A 20,499-nucleotide genomic window follows, 5' to 3' on the forward strand; every position below is an offset into this window, starting at 1 on the left:
TTCTAAGGCTACAAATGATTCACTCCATTAGGTATTGGAGATGAGAAGACTTTCAATTACCTAGTCATTAGGCAAGACTGGGAAACTGGGTACACTTAAATGAATGCTTATATGTTTTGGACTCAACAGGAAATCTCTGAGTGCTTTTTGATACTTGTAGCATTTTCCAGAGCCAGCAATTGGAGACTTTTAACATAGCTTCAACATCAGTGAACCCGCTCCATGGAAAGAGATGGGAGGAATTCCTTTCTGGTGTGGATCCCAAATCTTGCAATGCCTGCCAACTTAGAAGTAAAGGGAATGTGTGTGTGGCTACTTCTCTGGATTCTCCTATGTTGCTATGCACCAGCCTGTTGCTACTCAATGTTCTGCATGATCTGTTTCCTTTCATTTAAGAGAGAAAAGTCTTTCAATTCATAAGAAAAGCATGAGGATTTGGGCAAACATTCCCAGCATTCTGATTATAGGTATGACACTAAACAGATCAACAGACTCTATTTCACTTCAAGCTGTCCTAACATCTAGGGCTGCCATAAACTTGAACATTTTTTTTTTCAATGATGGAACAAGCCTGAAGTAGTCCAGTTGTGCAGGACATATGTTAAAACCGTTAGGGCTCATTAGCACAGTACAGCAGGCATGTCAGGTAGAGGTGATGCAGAGATCTCCCTCTAGTCCAAGTATGCGTGTGCACACACACAGAGTGAAAGTTCAGCTGGATAAATCTTCCAGTTTATTAATAGCAATGAAAGAAACTATTGCATACGAATGTGTAAAAAAAGCACAACTACTTTTTTTCCCCCTGAGTTCAGTGTTATTGTGTTTATGAATTCTAGGAGAAAGAAACACAGGGAGGTGACAAGTGATGACCAACAGTGTTACTTTCTTTCATCATTTCTAATCATGCACCATAGAGCCTTGTTGAGTCTGACTGGCAGGCTGGCCATCTGCGTAAATTCCAGAGGTGTCCCCTGCCTTTGTCCTTGGAGATGCCCTAGAGTGGGTAGTTTCATTTGACAGCATCCTGGATTTCTGAGAGAACGAAGAGAAAGAGTTGACAGGATGATCTAATAGACCTTTTGTTTCCTACTCCTTTTATTGGGTGGAAATAGTAAGCTTGCATTCAGAAATAGACCCTGTCCTCTAGTGGGTGAGCGAAAGATCCCCATGTTTATGCATACTGACTCTAAATATCCTTTCATGCATGGATTCCCATCATTGTGAACTGGTTAAAAAATGTTAAAGAGCAACAGAAGTGCTCAGAGTCTGGCTGGAACTTAAATGTGACCATAATAAGTCCTGACGATAAAACCATTGGCTACTGTAGGATTTTTTCTTTGACTGAGAAGCTGGGTTTCAGCCTAAATGATTTTCTTCCAGATTTTCCTCATCTCTCAATACATTTTTACCTGTCTTTCTTTGGACTGGAACTGGCAATCTCCTCTTTCATGCTTATCAGACTTTGGGATTTTCTAGAATGTAAAGGTCATTACTATAATTGGGATAACAGTCATTCTAAATCCGGCTGGGGATGATGCATTGGGATCATGTCCTGACATTGTGATGAGGGCAATTAAATGCTGCATGAGTTTTGTCATTGTTGTTGTTATTATGACTCCAATTCTAGAACGAAGGCAAAATGGTATCTCACCAAGTTTTCTACAATGGGTGGACATATGTGAGGTCATGGGAGAAGACTACTGAGATGCATGGCCTAGCTGTAGCCACACTGCAGGCGCATAAGGACGGTCAATCCCACAAGCTGCATGCTGGTTTTCAGCATGAGGCCAGCAGGCATGGCTCTGGTTTGCTTTTTCAGTACGTGTTCTTCATTTCTGCTCTTCTTTCAGCAGGGTCACAGCAGCTTCTGACTGTTTTTTGACTTCTGCCCAGATCTTCATCTCCTCTTCACTGCTGGTGAAATCATTCTTTCCATCTAAAATCCTAGTCCTCTTTCTCTGCCAATTTGTGCTTCTGTGTCACGGTGAACATGGTCTCCAAATCCACCATTTTAAAGTGTCATTCATGTCTGATCACTTCTTTATATTTCTTGGAATGTACAGTTTAAGATCTTGATATAACAGTTTGGAGATAATAGGTCATTTTGTGCATGTTTCTTCACAACCAGATTTCAATCTCCTTGAAGCAGGTCCTGTGATTTCCAATTTCTGTATCTTCTCCACAGTAAACAGTGGATGCAACCAAATTTAGGGTGACAAAATAACTGCTTGGTGAATGAGTCTGATAAGCTGAGTAGAACTTTTAGTATTTTATGGCAAATGATAGCAGTGAATTTATACTACTACATATATAATATATAAAATGATAGCAACGAATTTATACTATCTACATAAACAAAATATGCATTATATTATGCATATATAGATCTAAATAAAGATCTATGCTCAGATAATGTCCATTGCTTACAGTCTAAAATCTTAAAAAAATTCTGTAGAAAATCATATTTCACAATTGCTTGGCCTGGAAGACTTCTGAATGTATTTATTAAAACAATATATAATGTTGAACGAGAACCCAAGAAAGTCATTTATCTCGGAAATTGTTATTAGAAAACAATAAAGAAAAATGTTAGACATAAGTTTCTAAAACTATTTCCAAGGCCTTACTACCGTGATCATTTCTGAGCCCTTAAAAAGTGATCAGATTATTATAAACGTTAATGTTACCAAGTTAATTTTGAAAGCTATGACTAATGAAAAATTGGGGTTGAAGAAAGTTGTTTTTCTAAAATTCAAGTTTTAGGCAGATTTAAAAAATTATCCCCCATTGAAAAGCCAATTTCATCCTTCTGAATATTCAGCCATTGTTACTGCCTAAAATGCCATGTTTGGAAAATGAGAAGCATTTCCCAACAAAACAGCAGAATTTTAGGACTGATAGAAAAACTAGGTTGCAGTTCCACCTAGAAATTGATTCAATTACCTCAGAATACTAGCACATCTTTCAAAACATTACCCTTGCTTTCTGGGAGTTCCTATGATGAATTTCGTACCAAATATCAGTAGCTTCTGGCTATGATTCTATATAACTTCCTTAGAGGAACTGAAATCATTCTTAAAAACAACGGCCATGTATAACTTAACTCTATTGTGATTGGGTTATAATTAAAGTGAATGTTTTGTGTGATGTCACCATGCAGAAATATGTATTTCTTCAAATTTGTGTCTATTCTCATTTCAATGTGTTGCAAGGATCAAGGGGTAATTATTTTAAAATAACATGCTTTGAGGGGAAAGACTTGCTTATTGTGGAACTAATGAGCTCATTCATTTTTGATATTTGACCCAGAGAAGAATCTAAGAACTATAGTATATCATATTAGCATGTGTTTATGTAATTTAATTGTGTTGGATGCTTGAAACCTATATTTATACATGCAAATAGAGCCCTGATTATGCAAATGAATCTGACTTCACCATGAAAACATTTACTTGTGTATAGAAATGAGATTTCCTACTTATAAGCTGCACTGCTACATGCTTTATGTTTTAAGTCATATTTTAAAAAGTAATTCTCTACATCAGACTTCTAATTATGCTAAGTGAAAAAGATTACAGTCTAGAAAATACGCCTAAAAAGAATATACAATTCTGCAATTTTCAAAATAATAAAATAAGGTAGCATATTACAAAATGGGTTCAACTAGAAAATAAGACATCCGTAGTATTAAGACATACTCACTTCTTGGGAGAGGGACACAATTCCAAGAGGGAATTTACCTAACAACCGCAATCAGTGTAACCTAATTCTTTGTACCTGCTCAATGAATCCCAAACCATAAAAAGAAAATGAAATTTAGGCTTTTTTTTTTTAAAAAAAGAAATAACTATTGTCACTCTGGGAAGGAAGACATAACTGGCTGGAGTAAAACAAAGATATCAAAAGTGTAATTCTCTTTATTCTTCTTATTTTCTACCAATTTGAGGGTGATGTCAAGTACTACAAAACATTCTACAGGTGGCCTCCTAAAAATGATAGGCAGGAGTGGTGTTATTACTCTGAGAGGTGATCTCTAATGGGGTAAGGTCGGTGAGCTCATTTAGATGATTCTCCTGGTGACTAGTATTGAGGAAGATTTTCACTTCTGCAGAATTAACCTCCAACAGTGAAGTGATCTAGATGGACTTTGTTTCTGTCAGGTGACTCAGTAACATCCTTTAACGATTCCCTGTGGTTTGGAAAGAACGCATGTTCACTGATGAAGCCATTACATTCAAGACTTCATTGGCATTTGCCAATTAGAGTTCTGGGGCTGTCACATCTTTGGTGTAGCCTCCTCCTTGCTGTTTTGTTTCTATGCTGATATTCCCCTGGAGAGCGAGAAGACAGACCCGACTACAGTGGGAAGCATGATGTGGCAGGGAGAGCTTTGACCTGGGTGATGTGCATTCTGAAGAATGGTTTCTATCCCTCTACTTACAAGCTGCCCCTTTGAACTCCTTGGACTTCAATTTTATAAAGAGAAGATGTTCTTTCTTTACCTTAGCTAAATTGGTTCTTTCAGGGTCAGCTTCTCAACATTCTGTAACAGAAAGGGCTCATAAATTTACTCGATGGGCATGTAGTAAGGATAACTCCTGTTGTTCTTAATTTACCAGAGCCAATTTGCTCTTCCTCCTGAAACTAATAGAATCATGGTGTCTCTGGTCTATATAATACTTTTGGATATATCACTCTTCTTTGAACAAGAGCTTAGGACTTCATCTTTTCTTCCCCACCCCCTCTCGTCCTCATGTGCATAGGGAAAGAGAGCCTAGACAGTAGTGTCCTGTGATCTGCACAGTGTCCTCTGAGTTCCACTGCTCTGTCCTAAGGAGGGGCCATCTTGTCTGCTCCTAGGACCAACCAGGACTAGCCCTGTTGGCTGTGTGGTGAGCATGCTGCTGGCCCCATTGAGAGAGCCCATAATCCCACATGCTCCCAGTTATGGCAACCTTTTCCATATTGTGCCTTTTTCAGTCTCCCTAGAGGCTTCTTGTTCACATCCTCTGTGCTTTGTGCCTGGGTACATGGAAACTTATATAGCCACTGACTGTACCACTTATTCTATGGAGATCATAACGTCTCTACTGACCACACCTGGATGTGATTACTTGAAATCTCTCTAAACTTTATACCCAAAAGCTCCAACTATCCCCCTCAATAGTGTTGAGCTTTGCACAGCGGCAGTATTGTAGCCAATGAGGTTTATCCAAGGCATGATTATTGCTTATTGAAAACTTTTCCCAATACCCCACCATGACGACTTGAAATATAGTTGGCACTAGCAATTTTTGACAGTCTCTATGGAGACTGAATAAAAAAAAATAGCATTGGGTTTCTCTATCTTCATCTTTTCTTCCCGGTCCCCTCTCCTCCTCCTAATGTTGAGCTAATGTTTCCTTGGCGTTTTTCTCTCTGTCCACTCACTGCCTTTCCACACCAAAAGGCAGAAAGTGAAAACATGTCTAACTCCTTTCCCTTTTACCTATTAGATTTTCCACATTTTCTTTCTAATTAGATATCTTTTCTGCATTTTGAAAATCACTGGCCATATACATTATACTTTCAAATCTAATCTCAAGTCTGAAGAAACAGTCTGTGCATGGAGCGTGATGAGCTATAACTATTACTTTGAGGATAACAATGTAAACTTATTTTATTTATTTATTTATTTAGAGACAGATTCTCACTTTGTCACCTGGATAGAGTGCCATGGCATCACAGTTCACAGCAACCTCAAACTCTTGGGCTCAAGCAATCCTCTTGCCTCAGCCTCCCAAGTAGCTGAAACTACAAGTGCCTATCACAACACCTGGCTATTTTTAGAGATGGGCTCTTGCTCTTGTTCAGCCTGGTCTTGAACTTGTGAGCTCAGGCAATCCACCCTCCTTGACCTCCCACAGTGCTACAGGATTACAGGTGTGAGCCACTGCACCTGGCCTGTAAATTTATTTTAAAAAGAAAAAGAAGAAGAATCAAAAGGAGAAGAAGGGAGAGAAGTAGGAAGGGAAATAAAAGTGAATATTGAAGTCTTGAAGTCAGGACAACTGCCTGCTACTCCAAGGAAGGCTGTAAGTAGGAATTGAACATATAGTTCAAATGTTGATGCTGTTTATATTTAGCCATCTCAGAGAATGAATTTCCCCTTGTGATGTTTGGGCAGTGAATAATAGCCATTTGAAGAAATGCATAATTAGCATGAATCTACATTTAAATATGCACATGCTTGTTGATTGCTTTAGCTGTTTTATATTCACTAATTCTCTTCTTCGTGGTAAATTTTACTTCTTTAGAATATAACAATAGCTTTAGAATATAATAATAGGAACAACATGCCTCTTTTGAACAACGTTATGTAGATTGCATTTCCTATACACTCTCATAGGATTTTGTCTCTTCTGATAAAGATGCGGCATTTACTTTTGATCCTCTTGAATTTTGGTGGAACCTATGACTGCCTTGATGAACAGAGCACAGAGCATGTGACACTGTGTGCCCAATCTCTCTCTGTTTCTTTGTCTCTCTCTCTTTCTCTCTCCTTCTCCCTCACCTATCTCTCTTTCTCTTTCTTTCTCAGAACATCTGTTTCCAAAACCCAGCTCCCATTTTGTAAGGAGACACAACAGCCACATTTCAGCTTTCTGCTTGGCAAAGCCAGACAAAAATCTCAACAGAGAGCAATGATCAACTGTCAAAAAAGTGAGTAAGCAAACCTTCCGATGATTCTTAACCTCAGCTTTGAAGCCACCCCAACTCATTCTGAGTGTAGCAGAGAAAAACTATTCTCTTTAAGCACTGCCCAAAATAAATATAAAGAATTACCCTTCTTCTTTGACTTGGGCATATTAATGGAAGGGATGAGATGAGAATCATGATCCACTACTACTTCAACCAGAACATATGTATGTATTAAATGTACATGCTAGTAATTATTTATAACCTCAGAGAAGAACGGAGTTGTGACAGATCCTTAACTTTCTGTGATAGCATTTCTTAAATTTGGAGACTATCTAAGATGAAATTAGCCTTTGAATTTATTCACCCATAGTTTATAAGTGAGCTTGAGGCCTAAAGATTTGGAGGACCTGAATAAAGTGTATTCAGCTGAGTAGAGACAAAGTCAAGACCACAGCAGCCATGTTACATTGTGCTTATCTTTGTTCTGTGCTGTGACGTTTGGAAGCTTCATGGCTGTGCTTTCTGGCTGGCCTCAACAATTCTTAGTTGACCCCTGAGATACCTAAATACATTACCTTTCCCACTACTACCACGTTTCTACCCCTCCTATCTACTGAGGAAAAGGCACACCGTCTTCTCACACTACGTAAAATAGTATGAAAAGAACTAAGAAAGAAACATTTCAAAACAACAACAGCAAAAGCTTTTGCATTGGATAGGTTTTGCCTCTTTAACACTTCCACTTATTTTTAGGATTTTTATGAATGTATAAGTAGGGACATCTTTTTGTTTTTGCAGTTGTAGGGAAATAACATCTCCTGGCATTTTCCTGCAGGTTAAGTAGAGAAGGTTGACCTCCTTCTGGAATTACTCAAAACTGTTAATGTGAAGAAAAACAAAACAAAACAAAACAAAAATAAACAGTAGGGGGAGGAAGTCAGAGTAGAGTTGGAGGTCAGAAAATAGGGCCTTAAGGTTATAAAGTTGTATTAGTCCATTCGAAGTAGACTGTGAACTAGTAAAACATGAAGCTATTTTATAATTAACCTAATTCAAGGGAAACACAACATGAAAAGTTCGTTTTTTACTTTTTTCTCCTAGGCACATCCACTTGAATAAATAGGACAACCAACCCATGTCTAAGGATGTTTTAGCAAAGAATATCAGGCTCTACAATCACTCCTAACACATTGAGGGTTGCACTATCTCAGCAGGCCAGTGCCCTCTATTTGATTCCAGAGGGTTGTCTTCTGATAGTATGATTACTCTCTTGTTCCCATAGCTGTTCATACCTCTTTGATGATGAAACTGATCACCAGTCACTTATCCTGATTATATATCATTTTTAAGCAATGATTGACAACTAATTAAAAAGTCTATGCATTTCTCTTCTTTCCCTAAATAATTCATCTGATCTTACAATTTTAATTAAATGCTACCTACAAGTTAATGACTCCAAATGTCTATTTAGCTTCTAACTATTCCCTTGAGCAGAAATCAGAATATCCAATTTACTGCACATTGGTTATTTATTAGAATGTCAGAGTCATTCTGTTCCAAACTGAACATTATAGTAAATGAACAAATGATACTTCTAATAATATGTAGACTTATTAATGTCAATTATCGGGGAAAAATGATGTTCCTTGTTTCTATTTATAAAAAAATCTAAATGTTGGTCTGATATATTACTTTGATAATAATACAAAAAATTGGTAAGAATTATTATCCAAAACAGTTATACAGCACAGATTGGAGATTCTTTTCTTCTGTTTCCTGTTTCCCCCTCACTATTTAAGCCAGGGTTTATTATTAATTCCAAGGAGGCACATATACACACTAAATCTATCTTCCATATGAACTGAATGGATTTCCCTGCTACAAAATATACCAGAATCATTTGTCCCCAGATACCACAAGTTGGTGAAGTTTCTATGCTGAAAAAATTATTTTCATCTGCTAGCCTCTGAAATACCAGCTTCATCTGCAAACATGTTCTGTCTTCTGTTTTGCAAATGGGCTTCATTTTAAAACCAGATTTAGAAATTTAATATCAAGACTATTAGAATGGGATAAATCTTCTTAAGAAAACTTATAAAAATTATAAGAAGTATAAGGCAGAGAAAGCATAAGCAAGAACAGACTTAAAGAAGCAAACGTGCTACAGAGAAGTGATGGGTGCTTTATCAGCATCATTTAGGCTCCACCTGAGGGGCAAAGGTGGTCACACTGCATCGTAAGCGGACAAATTTTACCCTAGGGCCACCTAGGAGCTGATCATTTTTCACAACAGCAGTAATATATATATTATATCAACAATTAAAATATTATATCTGGTAATAGTAATAAATGAACAGCTACTTAACTGAGTGCATACAGTTTACCAGATATCTGTGGCACAATATTAAAATTAGTCCATACAAACCCCCCAGGCAACAGATATTATGTCCATTTTACAGATGAGTAGCTATATTTCTCCACTCTTTCCTTCTTTCTCCCATTCTTAGAGTGACCCCCACAACATTTTGTTCAACTTAACAAATATTTATCAGATGCTTATGACAGAACACAATTCTAGATGACAAAATTAGTTTTCTCTTAAGTTGGGGGGGGGACAAAGAAATAATGAATAAAATAAATGTAGAGAGAGGAAGGAAAGAGAAGCAAAGGAAGGGAAGCCTCAAGCAATCTGCATGATAAATCATTCCATGCAAGGTGGATCTTCATCTCCTGGAAGGAGGGATCAGTAGCTGGGCTAGGTTGGCTTGGAGGTTTGACTCAGCTGACATGTGAGCAGTGGTGATTGAGAATTTACTAACTGAATTGTTACTCTTAAAAAGTAACTAAAAATAATAACTCCTTTCTCCATTGCCTACATTTGTTAGCATAAAAATGAATTTTTAGCAATAACAATAATCATACACATATTATTATCATCAACAATTAAAATATCAGATGTGATATTTTATGCAATGAAAGTTGCCTCATGCCCTCCATGAGTGATCTTCACTCTAGGGGTGTCCCCCAGGCAAAACTGCACTTGTGGTAATGTTCTAGCTCCAAAGCTTTGCCTTTGTCTACTCTACTAAGGGATTCTCCTCCAGAATTATGATGAGCTTACTAGCCTTGAAGTCATTTCCTTACTCTACTATAATTGCCATTTAATGTAATTCCTTCATCCCTTTTTAAAGAATTTTAATAATGAAGCCTTATTTTCTCTTCTTTCCTGAGGGCCAAATTTTCTTGCCATTGCTTTCAGCTTTATTAACTTTAGAAAGCCCTTAAAATTCTATGATAGAGAACTAGAGGAAATGAGGCAAGAAAGTGAGAATATACCACCAGAAACCAGCCCCACATTAATGTTTACACCATTTCTCTGGTATTGTTGTCTGGGTTTATAGCTTCATCCAGGGCACATGTGATGAAGTAGGTTGTGACTGATTGGAATGGAGTTGGAAAAGTTGGTGATCTCTCTCTCTCCACAAAAGAAGGCAAAAGGCAGCTCTCTGAGGGAGTCAGACTGCAATGGGGGTAAGAGGTGTATTTCCTGGACACTCGGGCTAGAGGGAGGGCTTCCGAGGGCATCCCTGGTCCGCTTCTTATGTCAGTGCATGCATACAGCTGGCTGTGGATGACACAGGGCAGAGGGAGGAGAAGGCATGGCTGAGCAAGGGCAGGAAGAAGCGAGGGCTCAGGAATATGCATTAATACCAAATCTGATGGAAAGATCCTCAATTTTACTGTGATCTCAGAGGAAGATGTTAACTCATGCTGGTTGACATAACCTGGGAATTTCGTTGGAAATCACAACATGTATTTTTTTTAACAACTGTTCAATGTTTACTCTTTTGCTCCCTAACTCTGAAATAAGTATGGGGAATTCATATTGTGTCCTTTTGTACACAAACAAGTGGAAGAAGAACCAATTTCCCTTAGCGTAATAGAAGTTAATTTTAGTGTCATATGCTTGGCGTATGGGGACCTTGCTTCCTCATCATATTTTTCTTTCACAAAGAAAGAGATCAATCTCTAACCATGGTGATGTCTTCTCTTTCTAGAAGGAGACCATTTGCAATCCCTTTTTTTAGACATTGATTTTCTTTTATAATAACCACTATAATCAGGAACACCAGAATATTTGTTACATTTCTCCTTCTTAGGGTATAGTGTGTGCCTCTGTATCCTCATTCAGTCTTCCAAAGAGATGGAGAGCAGCAGGCTACCATCTTTAATAAAGCAACTTCATGAAGTTGCTGGAGATTATGAAGTCATTCTTCAGCATGGGTCTTTGTCCTAGTGTGGAATAATCATTGTAACGCTCCTATGAAATCATTGCTCTGAACACCAGTCAAAAGTGTTAATTTATTTCTTTGAGTCTCCACCCTAGCACCATTTTCATCTTAACAGTGAAGGAATCCTAGGAGGCATCATGCAATCGGAGAAAAAGTAGGCACGCTTTGACACTTCCCCCACCCCCAAACACACACACGCTTTCCTGCAGAGATGAAACAAGAAAGTAAAATCCATAAATGGAAAAAGGGCAAATATCCCAAGACTGAAGCAACCTTACTCTAACCTAGGTCATGCTTGAGAAGTTTAGCCATAAAAGGTTGGCAACAAGAGTCTTTCCTGAATTACTCCCCTGATGGGAAAATTCAAGTCAGTTCAAAATAAGTTTGAGGGAAAAAAGTTATGTTTTTCTAACATTTTCAAAGAATTAAGTTGGTGAAAGGTGCTAGATTTGAAGTTCCTAAAAGTAATTCTCTCTCCCTAGAATACAAATACTCACTCAAGGATGGGGAAGGTGTTGACATCTTACATTCTTAAATTGCTGCCCATAAAAGAGAAACATCTCTTGAGGAGTAGTGTTCTTTTTATTTATTTATTTATTTATTTATTTATTTTTAATTATTTTTTTTTTGGCTGGGGCTGGGTTTGAACTCACCACCCCTGGTATATGAGGCTGGTGCCTTACTCCTTGAGCTACAGTGCTGCTCCCAGAGGAGCAGTGTTCTTGCCACCATTCACTCTCTGGTTTCTATGAAGATTATGACCTATAACCTAAAGTCAGCCTAGCAGATGATTTCCAAAAATCATGAAGAGGAAACATAGACTGAACTTTAACCTCTTTGTCTCCCTCCTTTGGTGTGCTTCCTTGCCTCTGCTCCAGACCCACCACCATCAGATGGTCCCTGATTTTCTTACCCAGAAACTCTTTCTGCAACTAAACATGATAGATAAAGAAACTCCCATGTATTGCATTACAACCCTAACTTGTTCCATATAATTTCATAAGGAGCAGATGAAAATAGAATAGAAAGCAGTGTATGCATTACTTTCAGTTCTTATATGTCTTGTACTCTAAATTGTTTTAACTCCTCTCAAGTCACTATTTGTTGAAAATTACTTATGGTCATTTACTCCAAAGTCATTACATATGTCCTATAGGCCAAATTGGTCATTTTAGTTCAATGGCAAGAAACAATATCATTTAAATTTGAAGTGGGCTGTTGTCTAGGATGAACAACCTATGGTTGGTGCTACAGTAATAGGGCCCAGTTTATCATTTTATCAGGATGCTGATTTTCAGATATAATAATATCGACATTTTCATCTCACTGTCACAGAATTATAGTTGTAAGATAATGATTTCAATGCTTAACTAAAACCAACTGAACAATCAACCAGGATCAGTTTTCTAACTGACATTCTTTTATTCATAAAGTTTTTCTCTACATTTTAGGAATATGCTACCTTTCTTCTCAAAGTAAATAAGTCATGAATGAAGAAAAGTGCTCAGTGAGTAAATTAATATTTCATAAATTGTCTTTTTTTAGAAGAATTATTGCTAGTCATGGGTCAAAATAAAATTTTGAAAGCTTATTAAAGTCTAACCAAATGGAAGTTGGACTTCATATATTTTATTATGCATTTGAAAAGTCCCTGGTTCAGGATGACATAAATATTCCCAGAAATTTGCAAATACATAAGTGACAAAAAATTTACATCAACATATAGAAATAAAAATAGGACAATGATTGATTAATTCCAGGGTTAATAGGCCAAAGAAGGGCTGCTTTAATTAGCCAGGATTCGTACATCACTGATTATATAACCCTTTTAGGCAAAAGATTGCCAATCAAACTTGATGCTTGAATAAGGATCTATCAGAATTTAAATAAATATGAGTAGAATGTCTCTCAAGAGTTTTGACCTACAGGGCTGTTTAGTGATGGGAAGAACTCTTGTGGCTTTATTCTGAGATTCATTCTCTTTGAAAGACACCCAGCGCCACCGGGACTCATTTGAAACAGCTGGGAGCCCTCTCTTTTCCAGCTGTTGGCTTAGACTTCTTGCATTTTGACCAGCATGTCAAATTCATGACTTCTGCTGTCTTCCTAGACAAATCTTTCATGACAAAGGGAAAACATCACTGCAGTATCTCAGATCTCTCTTACTGAGCTTCAAAGGGCCAACAGTCAGAAGCCATATGGCAAATATGCTCTGTGTTAGATCTCTTGTTGGTCATTTCCTCTTCCAGCTTTCAGTGAGTGTAATCTAAGATTCCACTCAACAGCAAGCCCTGCTGAATTCCTGGGGATGTGAGGAAATCAAATCCCAAGTATTGTGCCTGAAAAAAAGGGACATAGTACTGCTAAGGCTCACTTAATCCTGTCCACAGTCAAATTGTGATTGTGGCTCTTTCCCCTAAATATAATTTGAAAACACATGTCTCAATTTATTAGCTAATTGGCTGTATTATATGATTCCAAGCTATGCTGAATTTTTTATTTCTTATGGGCATTCTTTACATGTGATAGAGAGTTCCTTATATATGATATGAATCTTCCTACTAAAGTCAACAATTAGAAAATGCTTGAGGAACAGGGCATAAGAAAATATTTCAATTTCTCTCTTTCCTTTCCTTCCCTTCCCTTCCCTTCCCTTCCTTTCCCTTCCCTTCCCACAGTCTCACTTTGTTGTCCCTGGTAGAGTGTTCCGGCATTACAGCTCACAGCAAACTCTTGGGCTCAAGTGATTCCCTTGTCTAAGCCTCCCAAGTAGCTGGTACTACAGGCACCCGCCAACAACCTGGCTATTTTTAGAGATGAGGTTTCATTCTGGCTTAGGCTGGTCTTGAACTCGTGAGCTCAGGGAGTCCACCCACCTTGGTCTCCCAGAGTGCTTAGGATTACAAGTGTGAGCCACTGTGCCTGGGCTCAATTTCTTAAAATAGTTATTAATAACATATGCTTAAGGGTTTGGCAAATTTCAAATAATATACAGAATATTTTTAGTTTCTGTACAACTTGGAATAATTTACAACACTATTCATTTTAATCAATTTATTCATTTTGTATTTCAAATGTTTGTATAACAGAAAGTTAATTACTCAGATGGCATTTCAAGTATAAATTGTGTATGATATATATGATGCATAAGAAGAGAAGTATTTGGTCAAATTTTCAGAAATTGGAATTAATTTCAAAAGGGTTGCTTTATAGCCATCAAATTTTCTATCATAGATTCCCATAACTTATTTGTTTTTTTTTCCCTTAGGATAATATCTATGCTATTATATATGTATATATTCTTTGTAGTTCTTCTTAAATTTAATCTTCATTCATATCTCTTTTATTTCAGATTAAAATGAGTGTACATTCCATTAGGTTACATAGTTTGCTTTTGTAAGGTAAAAGATCAATTTATAGCTGCACTATTATAAAAAATAATTTTAACAAGAGAAATTTTATATCTGGCAATTCTAAAGGAATTTCTGAAGTTTCTCAAGCTCTAATCTTGCAATTTGTTCAGGAAAACAGTTAATTCAAATGTAAATAAGATAAAGCATGTTTATATTTTAAAAGATTGTAAAAGCAGTGGAATTCACTCTCTCTTTGAATACTAAAAAAATGCACCAAGATTTACATTCAAAAGTATGAAATTATCTAGTAGGGGGGTGATAGAAAGAATTCAAAAGAAAAACTTCTTACTTTTTTTTGTCTTTAAAATTTATTATTATTTTTTATTAAATCATAGCTATGTACATTAATGCAGTCATGGGGTACAGTGTGCTGGTTTTATATACAATTTGAAATATTTTCATCAAACTGTTTCACATAGCCTTCATGGCATTTTCTTAGTTATTGTGTTAAGACATTTATATTCTACATTTAGAAAGATTCACATGTACCCTCATAAGTTGGACCATAGGTGTAGTCCTGTCAATCACCATCCTCCCACCCATCCTCTCCCCTCCCCTCCCTCTCCCCCATCCTCATATTTTTGGACTATAAGTGGGCTATAGCTTTCATATAAAAGCTATAGATTAGTTTCATAGTAGGGCTGAGTACATTGGATACTTTTGCTTCCATTCTTGAGATACTTTGCTAAGAAGAATATGTTCCAGCTCCATCCATGTAAACATGAAGGAGGTAAAGTCTCCATCTTTCTTTAAGGCTGCATAATATTCCATGGTGTACATATACCACAATTTATTGATCCATTTGTGGATCAATGGGCACTTGGGCTTCTTCCATGATTTAGCAAATATGAATTGGGCTGCAATAAACATTCTGGTACAAATATGTTTGTTGTAATGTGATTTTTGGTCTTTTGGATATATACCTAGTAGAGGAATTGCAGGGTCAAATGGTAGGTCTATTTTTAGTTCTCTAAGTATTCCCCAAACATCTTTCATTCCCACTTTTATCTCTTGGATGAGTGTTTGTCACCTGCAGCCTAAAGCTCACTTTCCTTTCCACTTCTTTCATCATCTCTAGATTTTGTCTTGGCCATAATGAACAAGGTGTTTTGTCCTTGTTGTCAGTCAGGGACCAGTTGTCCCCTTTCACTGAAGACATTTTCCCTCTCCATGGAATTGGGAATATGGGTTCAATTCTCTTATTTGAAAACCTTGGGACCATGTGGGTTTCAGAGGTCAAAAGTGTTAGAATTTTATATTCAGCAAGATTATATGACATGTGCCTTCATCCTTGTTATTCAACACATTGACACCTCTGCAGGGATGGGAAAGCACTGACTGGGACATAGTAGGTGAAGTCTATGCATAGCACTGGCTCTGATTTTGCCACCAAATGAATTAAAAAACAACCAAATAAACAACTTTCAGTTTCTTGGATTTCAGAACCACCAACAAATGATTTATAACTATAAAAATATCTAATGGATATACAACCAATTGTATAAATTCATGGGTTGGAAGGTGAGACAGTGGCAGGTAGATGGTAGATCCTCCTCCATGAGAATGCTTTTTAAAATATACCCTTTCTTTCTTTATCTGTGGGGAAGTAACCATGACGGGCACTATTCATTTCAGGGAAATAGACTACCATACTTCCTTTCAAAACTTTCTGTATGCAAACACTCCACTCTACTGCCAAAATAAACACACATAAATATTTACACAGAATTAATAAACAGAGAGTAAATGTTGCAAAATCTATTTGAAAAATACACATGACTATGAGAAAAGCTCAACTTCCTTGAAGCTTTTACAGTATAGTCATATGTGACATAAATAAAGGTAGAAGTACTTGCTTTATTTAATTTTTTGAAAAATATGTTAGTTTAGAACAGATAATATTTAACAATTATTTTATGGTAACCGAGAATCAATATTTTCCTTGGAATTTTTTTTAAAGAAATTGATACTGGCTTTTGATGCCTACCAGTGTCAGATACATAGTGAGATCAATCTGCCAGAGCCAAATCCATGTCAGCTTTAAAGGACAAAGCTTTATGATGTGAAGTCATAAATGGTGGCTTTTGGTAAATAAGTAAGAACAAAAGAAATTTTCTTTAAACACAAAGAGTGGTTAGGAAATATTCCTGTGCATTCAACTGCTTTGGAATGAGCATGAGATACATTTAAAGAAAAATTACTCCTTAAACCCAACTTTGAAAAGGAAGGGAAAAGTACACCGTTGTTCAATTCATGTTTATAGTTACACATTTCAAGTGAAGAAAAAGTCTCATGAAACAGGCTTGATTTGCATATAAACTTCACGGATTTCAGCATAGGAATAGGAGCCCCTAAAATCTCCATGAAAAACTGATGACTCTTCTGGGAGAAACCCTGCAGACAACGATGGAAACAGCCTTTCTATCTACACTGCAGGTTTAAGACACTCCCAGACAGCACAGGGTCAAGGTTATTTCAGTCTCTCCAAGGTGCCTTGATCCTGGCCACCCGGTAGCATTGCTAGTACAGGGATGAGCACCTTTGGATGTAACACTTTGTGGTGTTGGTCAGTGTAACCTGGTCAAGCCCCTGTGAAAAGAATCCAAAAGTCCTCAAGAGGACTAAAGAGTTCTCAGAAGATTTTGGTTCTTTACAAGGCTGGTCTTCAAGGCGTTGATACAAGGGAAGCACAGGTATTGAGAAGGGATTTCCACCCATCAGGGCCAAAGGCGTGCCAGCAGCAACTAAAATTTCACTGGGAACCAAGTCAGTGGAAAGATGGAACAGGTTAACATCAGAGGTCACTGGGGGCACAAAAAATGTCTCAAATAAAATTCCAGCCAATGTTGGTGGAAGAAGAGGGAATACTACAGGCATAGGATTGGGTGGATCAGGGAGAGAAGGGGCGAGACCAGACACCAGGGGAGAGAAAGAGCAGGAAAGATTGCCAAAGAGAACGGCTATGCTCCTAGTCAGGTGTGTCCAGGGAAGGGCACAGAAAGCTTATTACAAATCTTTCTTTTGTCCTTTTAAGGTCTTTTCCAGTCTATGTTTGTGATTTGTAAGCATATTTTGAGGAGGATGTTACAAAATCAAGTTTCCACTGTCCAAAATGAAAGATTTTTTTTTAATGCCTGAGCTCTTTTGTTATATGATTACTGACTTTTCTGCTTCTGTGCTTTGTTTTAATTGGTCAAGAAGCATGAAGTGGAAGGAAACATGGTTCTCCAAACTTCTATCAGTTCCTGCAGCTCTTCCTCTGGGATAGGCATATCAGATGGGCAAGCTCAGAACAACGCAGTATTCCAGCAACAGTTCTGCCAGTTCCGAGAGCGCGCCTGCCCTGGAGCAAGAGCTTCTAAATGACAGGCACAGGGCTCTGACTTCAGAGATATTTGTTACTGGAAGAAGCTGAGAGGCTCAGAAAGAGCCTGGAGGTCTGCATGTGTTATTTTAACTGAGTTTCCTACTAAAGACCCATCTTAGATGCCCTGGGAAATCCTATCATGTTATCATGTATAGGAAAATGGCTGTAGGGTCAAAGACTAAGACATAGGTGAATTGATCCAGATAATACAAGTACCACTTAAAATCAGAAGATTTGAATTAAGCTCCTCCATTTCCACCTCCCCATCTCCATGACATCCCCCACCATATGCAAATACAATGTGAAGGTAATTTCTTCCAGGAAGATGATTCTGTTTGATTTATTTTTACAATAATTATTCATGCCTCTTATTATTATTTTAATGCAATATCATAGGACCAAATTCTCTTGAAGAGCAGTTTACAATCTTTCAGAAGCAGCATTGAGCCATGCCTTTCTCACAAAGCCAACAAATCCCTGTCCTACCTATTCAAAATCAGCTCAAAAACAACCCCCAATTCCCTTCTTAACCCAAGGGCTACTTCAGACTCTCACTTAAATACAAATTGTGTTTTGGCTTAGGAATGCCCTCATAGTATCTGCTAGTGCCTTTATAACTAAGATATATTTGTAGTCATGAAACTGAGAAATTAATTTCATAGTTTGTCTCTCCATAGAACCCCAGAACACACTTTTTACTCAAGTGCTAAAGAGCTGGCAAGTTGATAATATTTAAAAGTTTGTGCTAGATTGTCAGGTTAGCATTGGAATTTGGAGATTCTCTTTCTGACATTGTTCTTGATTAATTTTATATTTCTTAAACTTTGGGAATATTTAAGAACTAAAAAATCATTTTTTGAACTTAGGTACACTACACTTTAGAACGTTTTGAAGTTTTGTTCATGTTGGATGAACACCCAGAAACTTAGTGAAAACCATAAGAATCTAAAGTTTGAAAATTCCTTGCAGAATCCCAGGGAAGCAGTGATATTTTCTTGCCTTTAATTGTAGAAAAGTTGCTCTCTAGATGACCTTTCTGGTGAAATTCCTGCCAGTTCTAATTTCTGCACCAAGTGCAAAAGAGCTGTTTAAAACTACTAAGGGCCAATCTTTACTTAAGAGCAGCTCCATAATTTATCAAAGCTCTTTCTTGTATAGTGGAATTCTAATGATGCTTTAAGGGACCTAGAGCCTGGAGTTCAGTACTTTCCTGTTTGGTTCTCTTTCATCCCTTCAGAACTCTACAGGTTAAATTCAGAATGTTCCTGAATGTTGATCACTCTAACTGGGACTCTAGGTGGAAAATGAAAAGAAATACTTGCCAGACACAAGATGGCAGTAGCATACCACCTAAACTCTTAACATCTGCTCACACATTCTAGAGTTGTGTAAATAAAGCTGGATATTTTGTAATGATGATTTTTATCCTTGTGGGATAGGAGGGCATGAACCCCTTGGAGAATCTGTTAAAAATGATGCTCTTTGCCCACCCCCACCACCATATATATATAACTTTCTGAGGAAACCTTTCTGTGGCCTTCCAAAGTTTGGTCCTATGACCATTAACTTAAATCCTCCATCTGAAAATAAACCCACAAAAGGAACTGAGTGGTGCAAAGAGTTCAGTAATACCAAGAAAAGGATGGAGGCAAGAAGTGAGGCCAACTTTGACCACATTTTATCTTCTATTCTCTTTCCAGGGAAGAATGACAAATTAGAAACCTTGAAACAATGTTCTGTTTATTCCTAGCACTTTCTTCTATAAAACTGGAGACACATAGGTCAGGTTAATGGTTATTTCTTTGTTATGAATAGGTTCTTGTTTGTTTGTTGATCACTCGATAACTACATACAACTTGTAATGTTTACTTCTATTAATTATCTGAGATCAAGAAGTACACACATTTCCTACCTCATACAGTTTCCTTTACAAACAAAAAGCTTGTTTTTTTTTATTGTTTTTGTTCTTGTTTTAAAATATGCAGTGCAATGCAAACTCTATAGTTCAGAATATCAACTAGCAATTCAGTAATCTCAAGGTACAAATATATACCAAACTAAATAAATCTCTATATAATACAGATAAAAAATAAAATAAAATTTCAAACAAGATAATACATCGTTTCAAACAAGATAATACATGGTTTAGATTACAATTTTGTTATTTGTCTTTAGGAATGTTAGCAGAAATCCTGAGGCATGAGTTGTAACCCTGACTCAGGTACAGATTAAGTTATCAGCTTCTATGACTGGTTTATGCAAATTTGGGGGGAAAAAACAGGGGGATGAGCAGAGCGGATTGTTCTAGAATGCTGATACAGAGTTACAACATCAGAGTTGACAAGGAAGTCCTGGTGATTTCCCGGCACTAAGCAGCTACCCTGGTTTCACAAACACAAGGTGGCATAATTGCTCTTTTTTAAATCACTGATACTTCCTCAAATTTTTAAAAAATTTCTAAAGAGCAGTACATAATACTGGCAATTGTTGGAACACTAAGTGTCCACAAATGTTAAGCTGATATTACACACAATAAAACAAGATATATACTATAAAAGAGTTATTAGACTAGCTTTCTGAAATTCACATAAGGTGAAAACTTTAATGATTAGCATCCTTTAAAAATCTCTTTAGTAGGTTATTGGAGGATCATTTAGTAAATTCTTCTCATAATTTAAGTGACTCTCTTTTTAACAAGTTGTAATAATGGTTTTAATATTCAAATTTAGGAAGGGTGAACTGAACA

At 37.0% G+C, this 20,499-nt stretch overlaps 1 non-coding gene across 1 annotated transcript; it reads left to right on the forward strand.

Moving 5' to 3' along the window:
• Positions 1–5,172: 5,172 nt before the first annotated feature.
• Positions 5,173–5,313, forward strand: LOC111723248. The gene has a single exon (XR_002771828.1). It is a non-coding gene; the product is annotated as a U4 spliceosomal RNA (small nuclear RNA).
• The last annotated feature ends 15,186 nt before the right edge of the window (positions 5,314–20,499 follow it).

Source organism: Otolemur garnettii, unplaced genomic scaffold (genome assembly GCF_000181295.1).
Source record: "Otolemur garnettii isolate 467f Iridium unplaced genomic scaffold, OtoGar3 scaffold00009, whole genome shotgun sequence".
Lineage (NCBI taxonomy): Eukaryota > Metazoa > Chordata > Mammalia > Primates > Galagidae > Otolemur > Otolemur garnettii.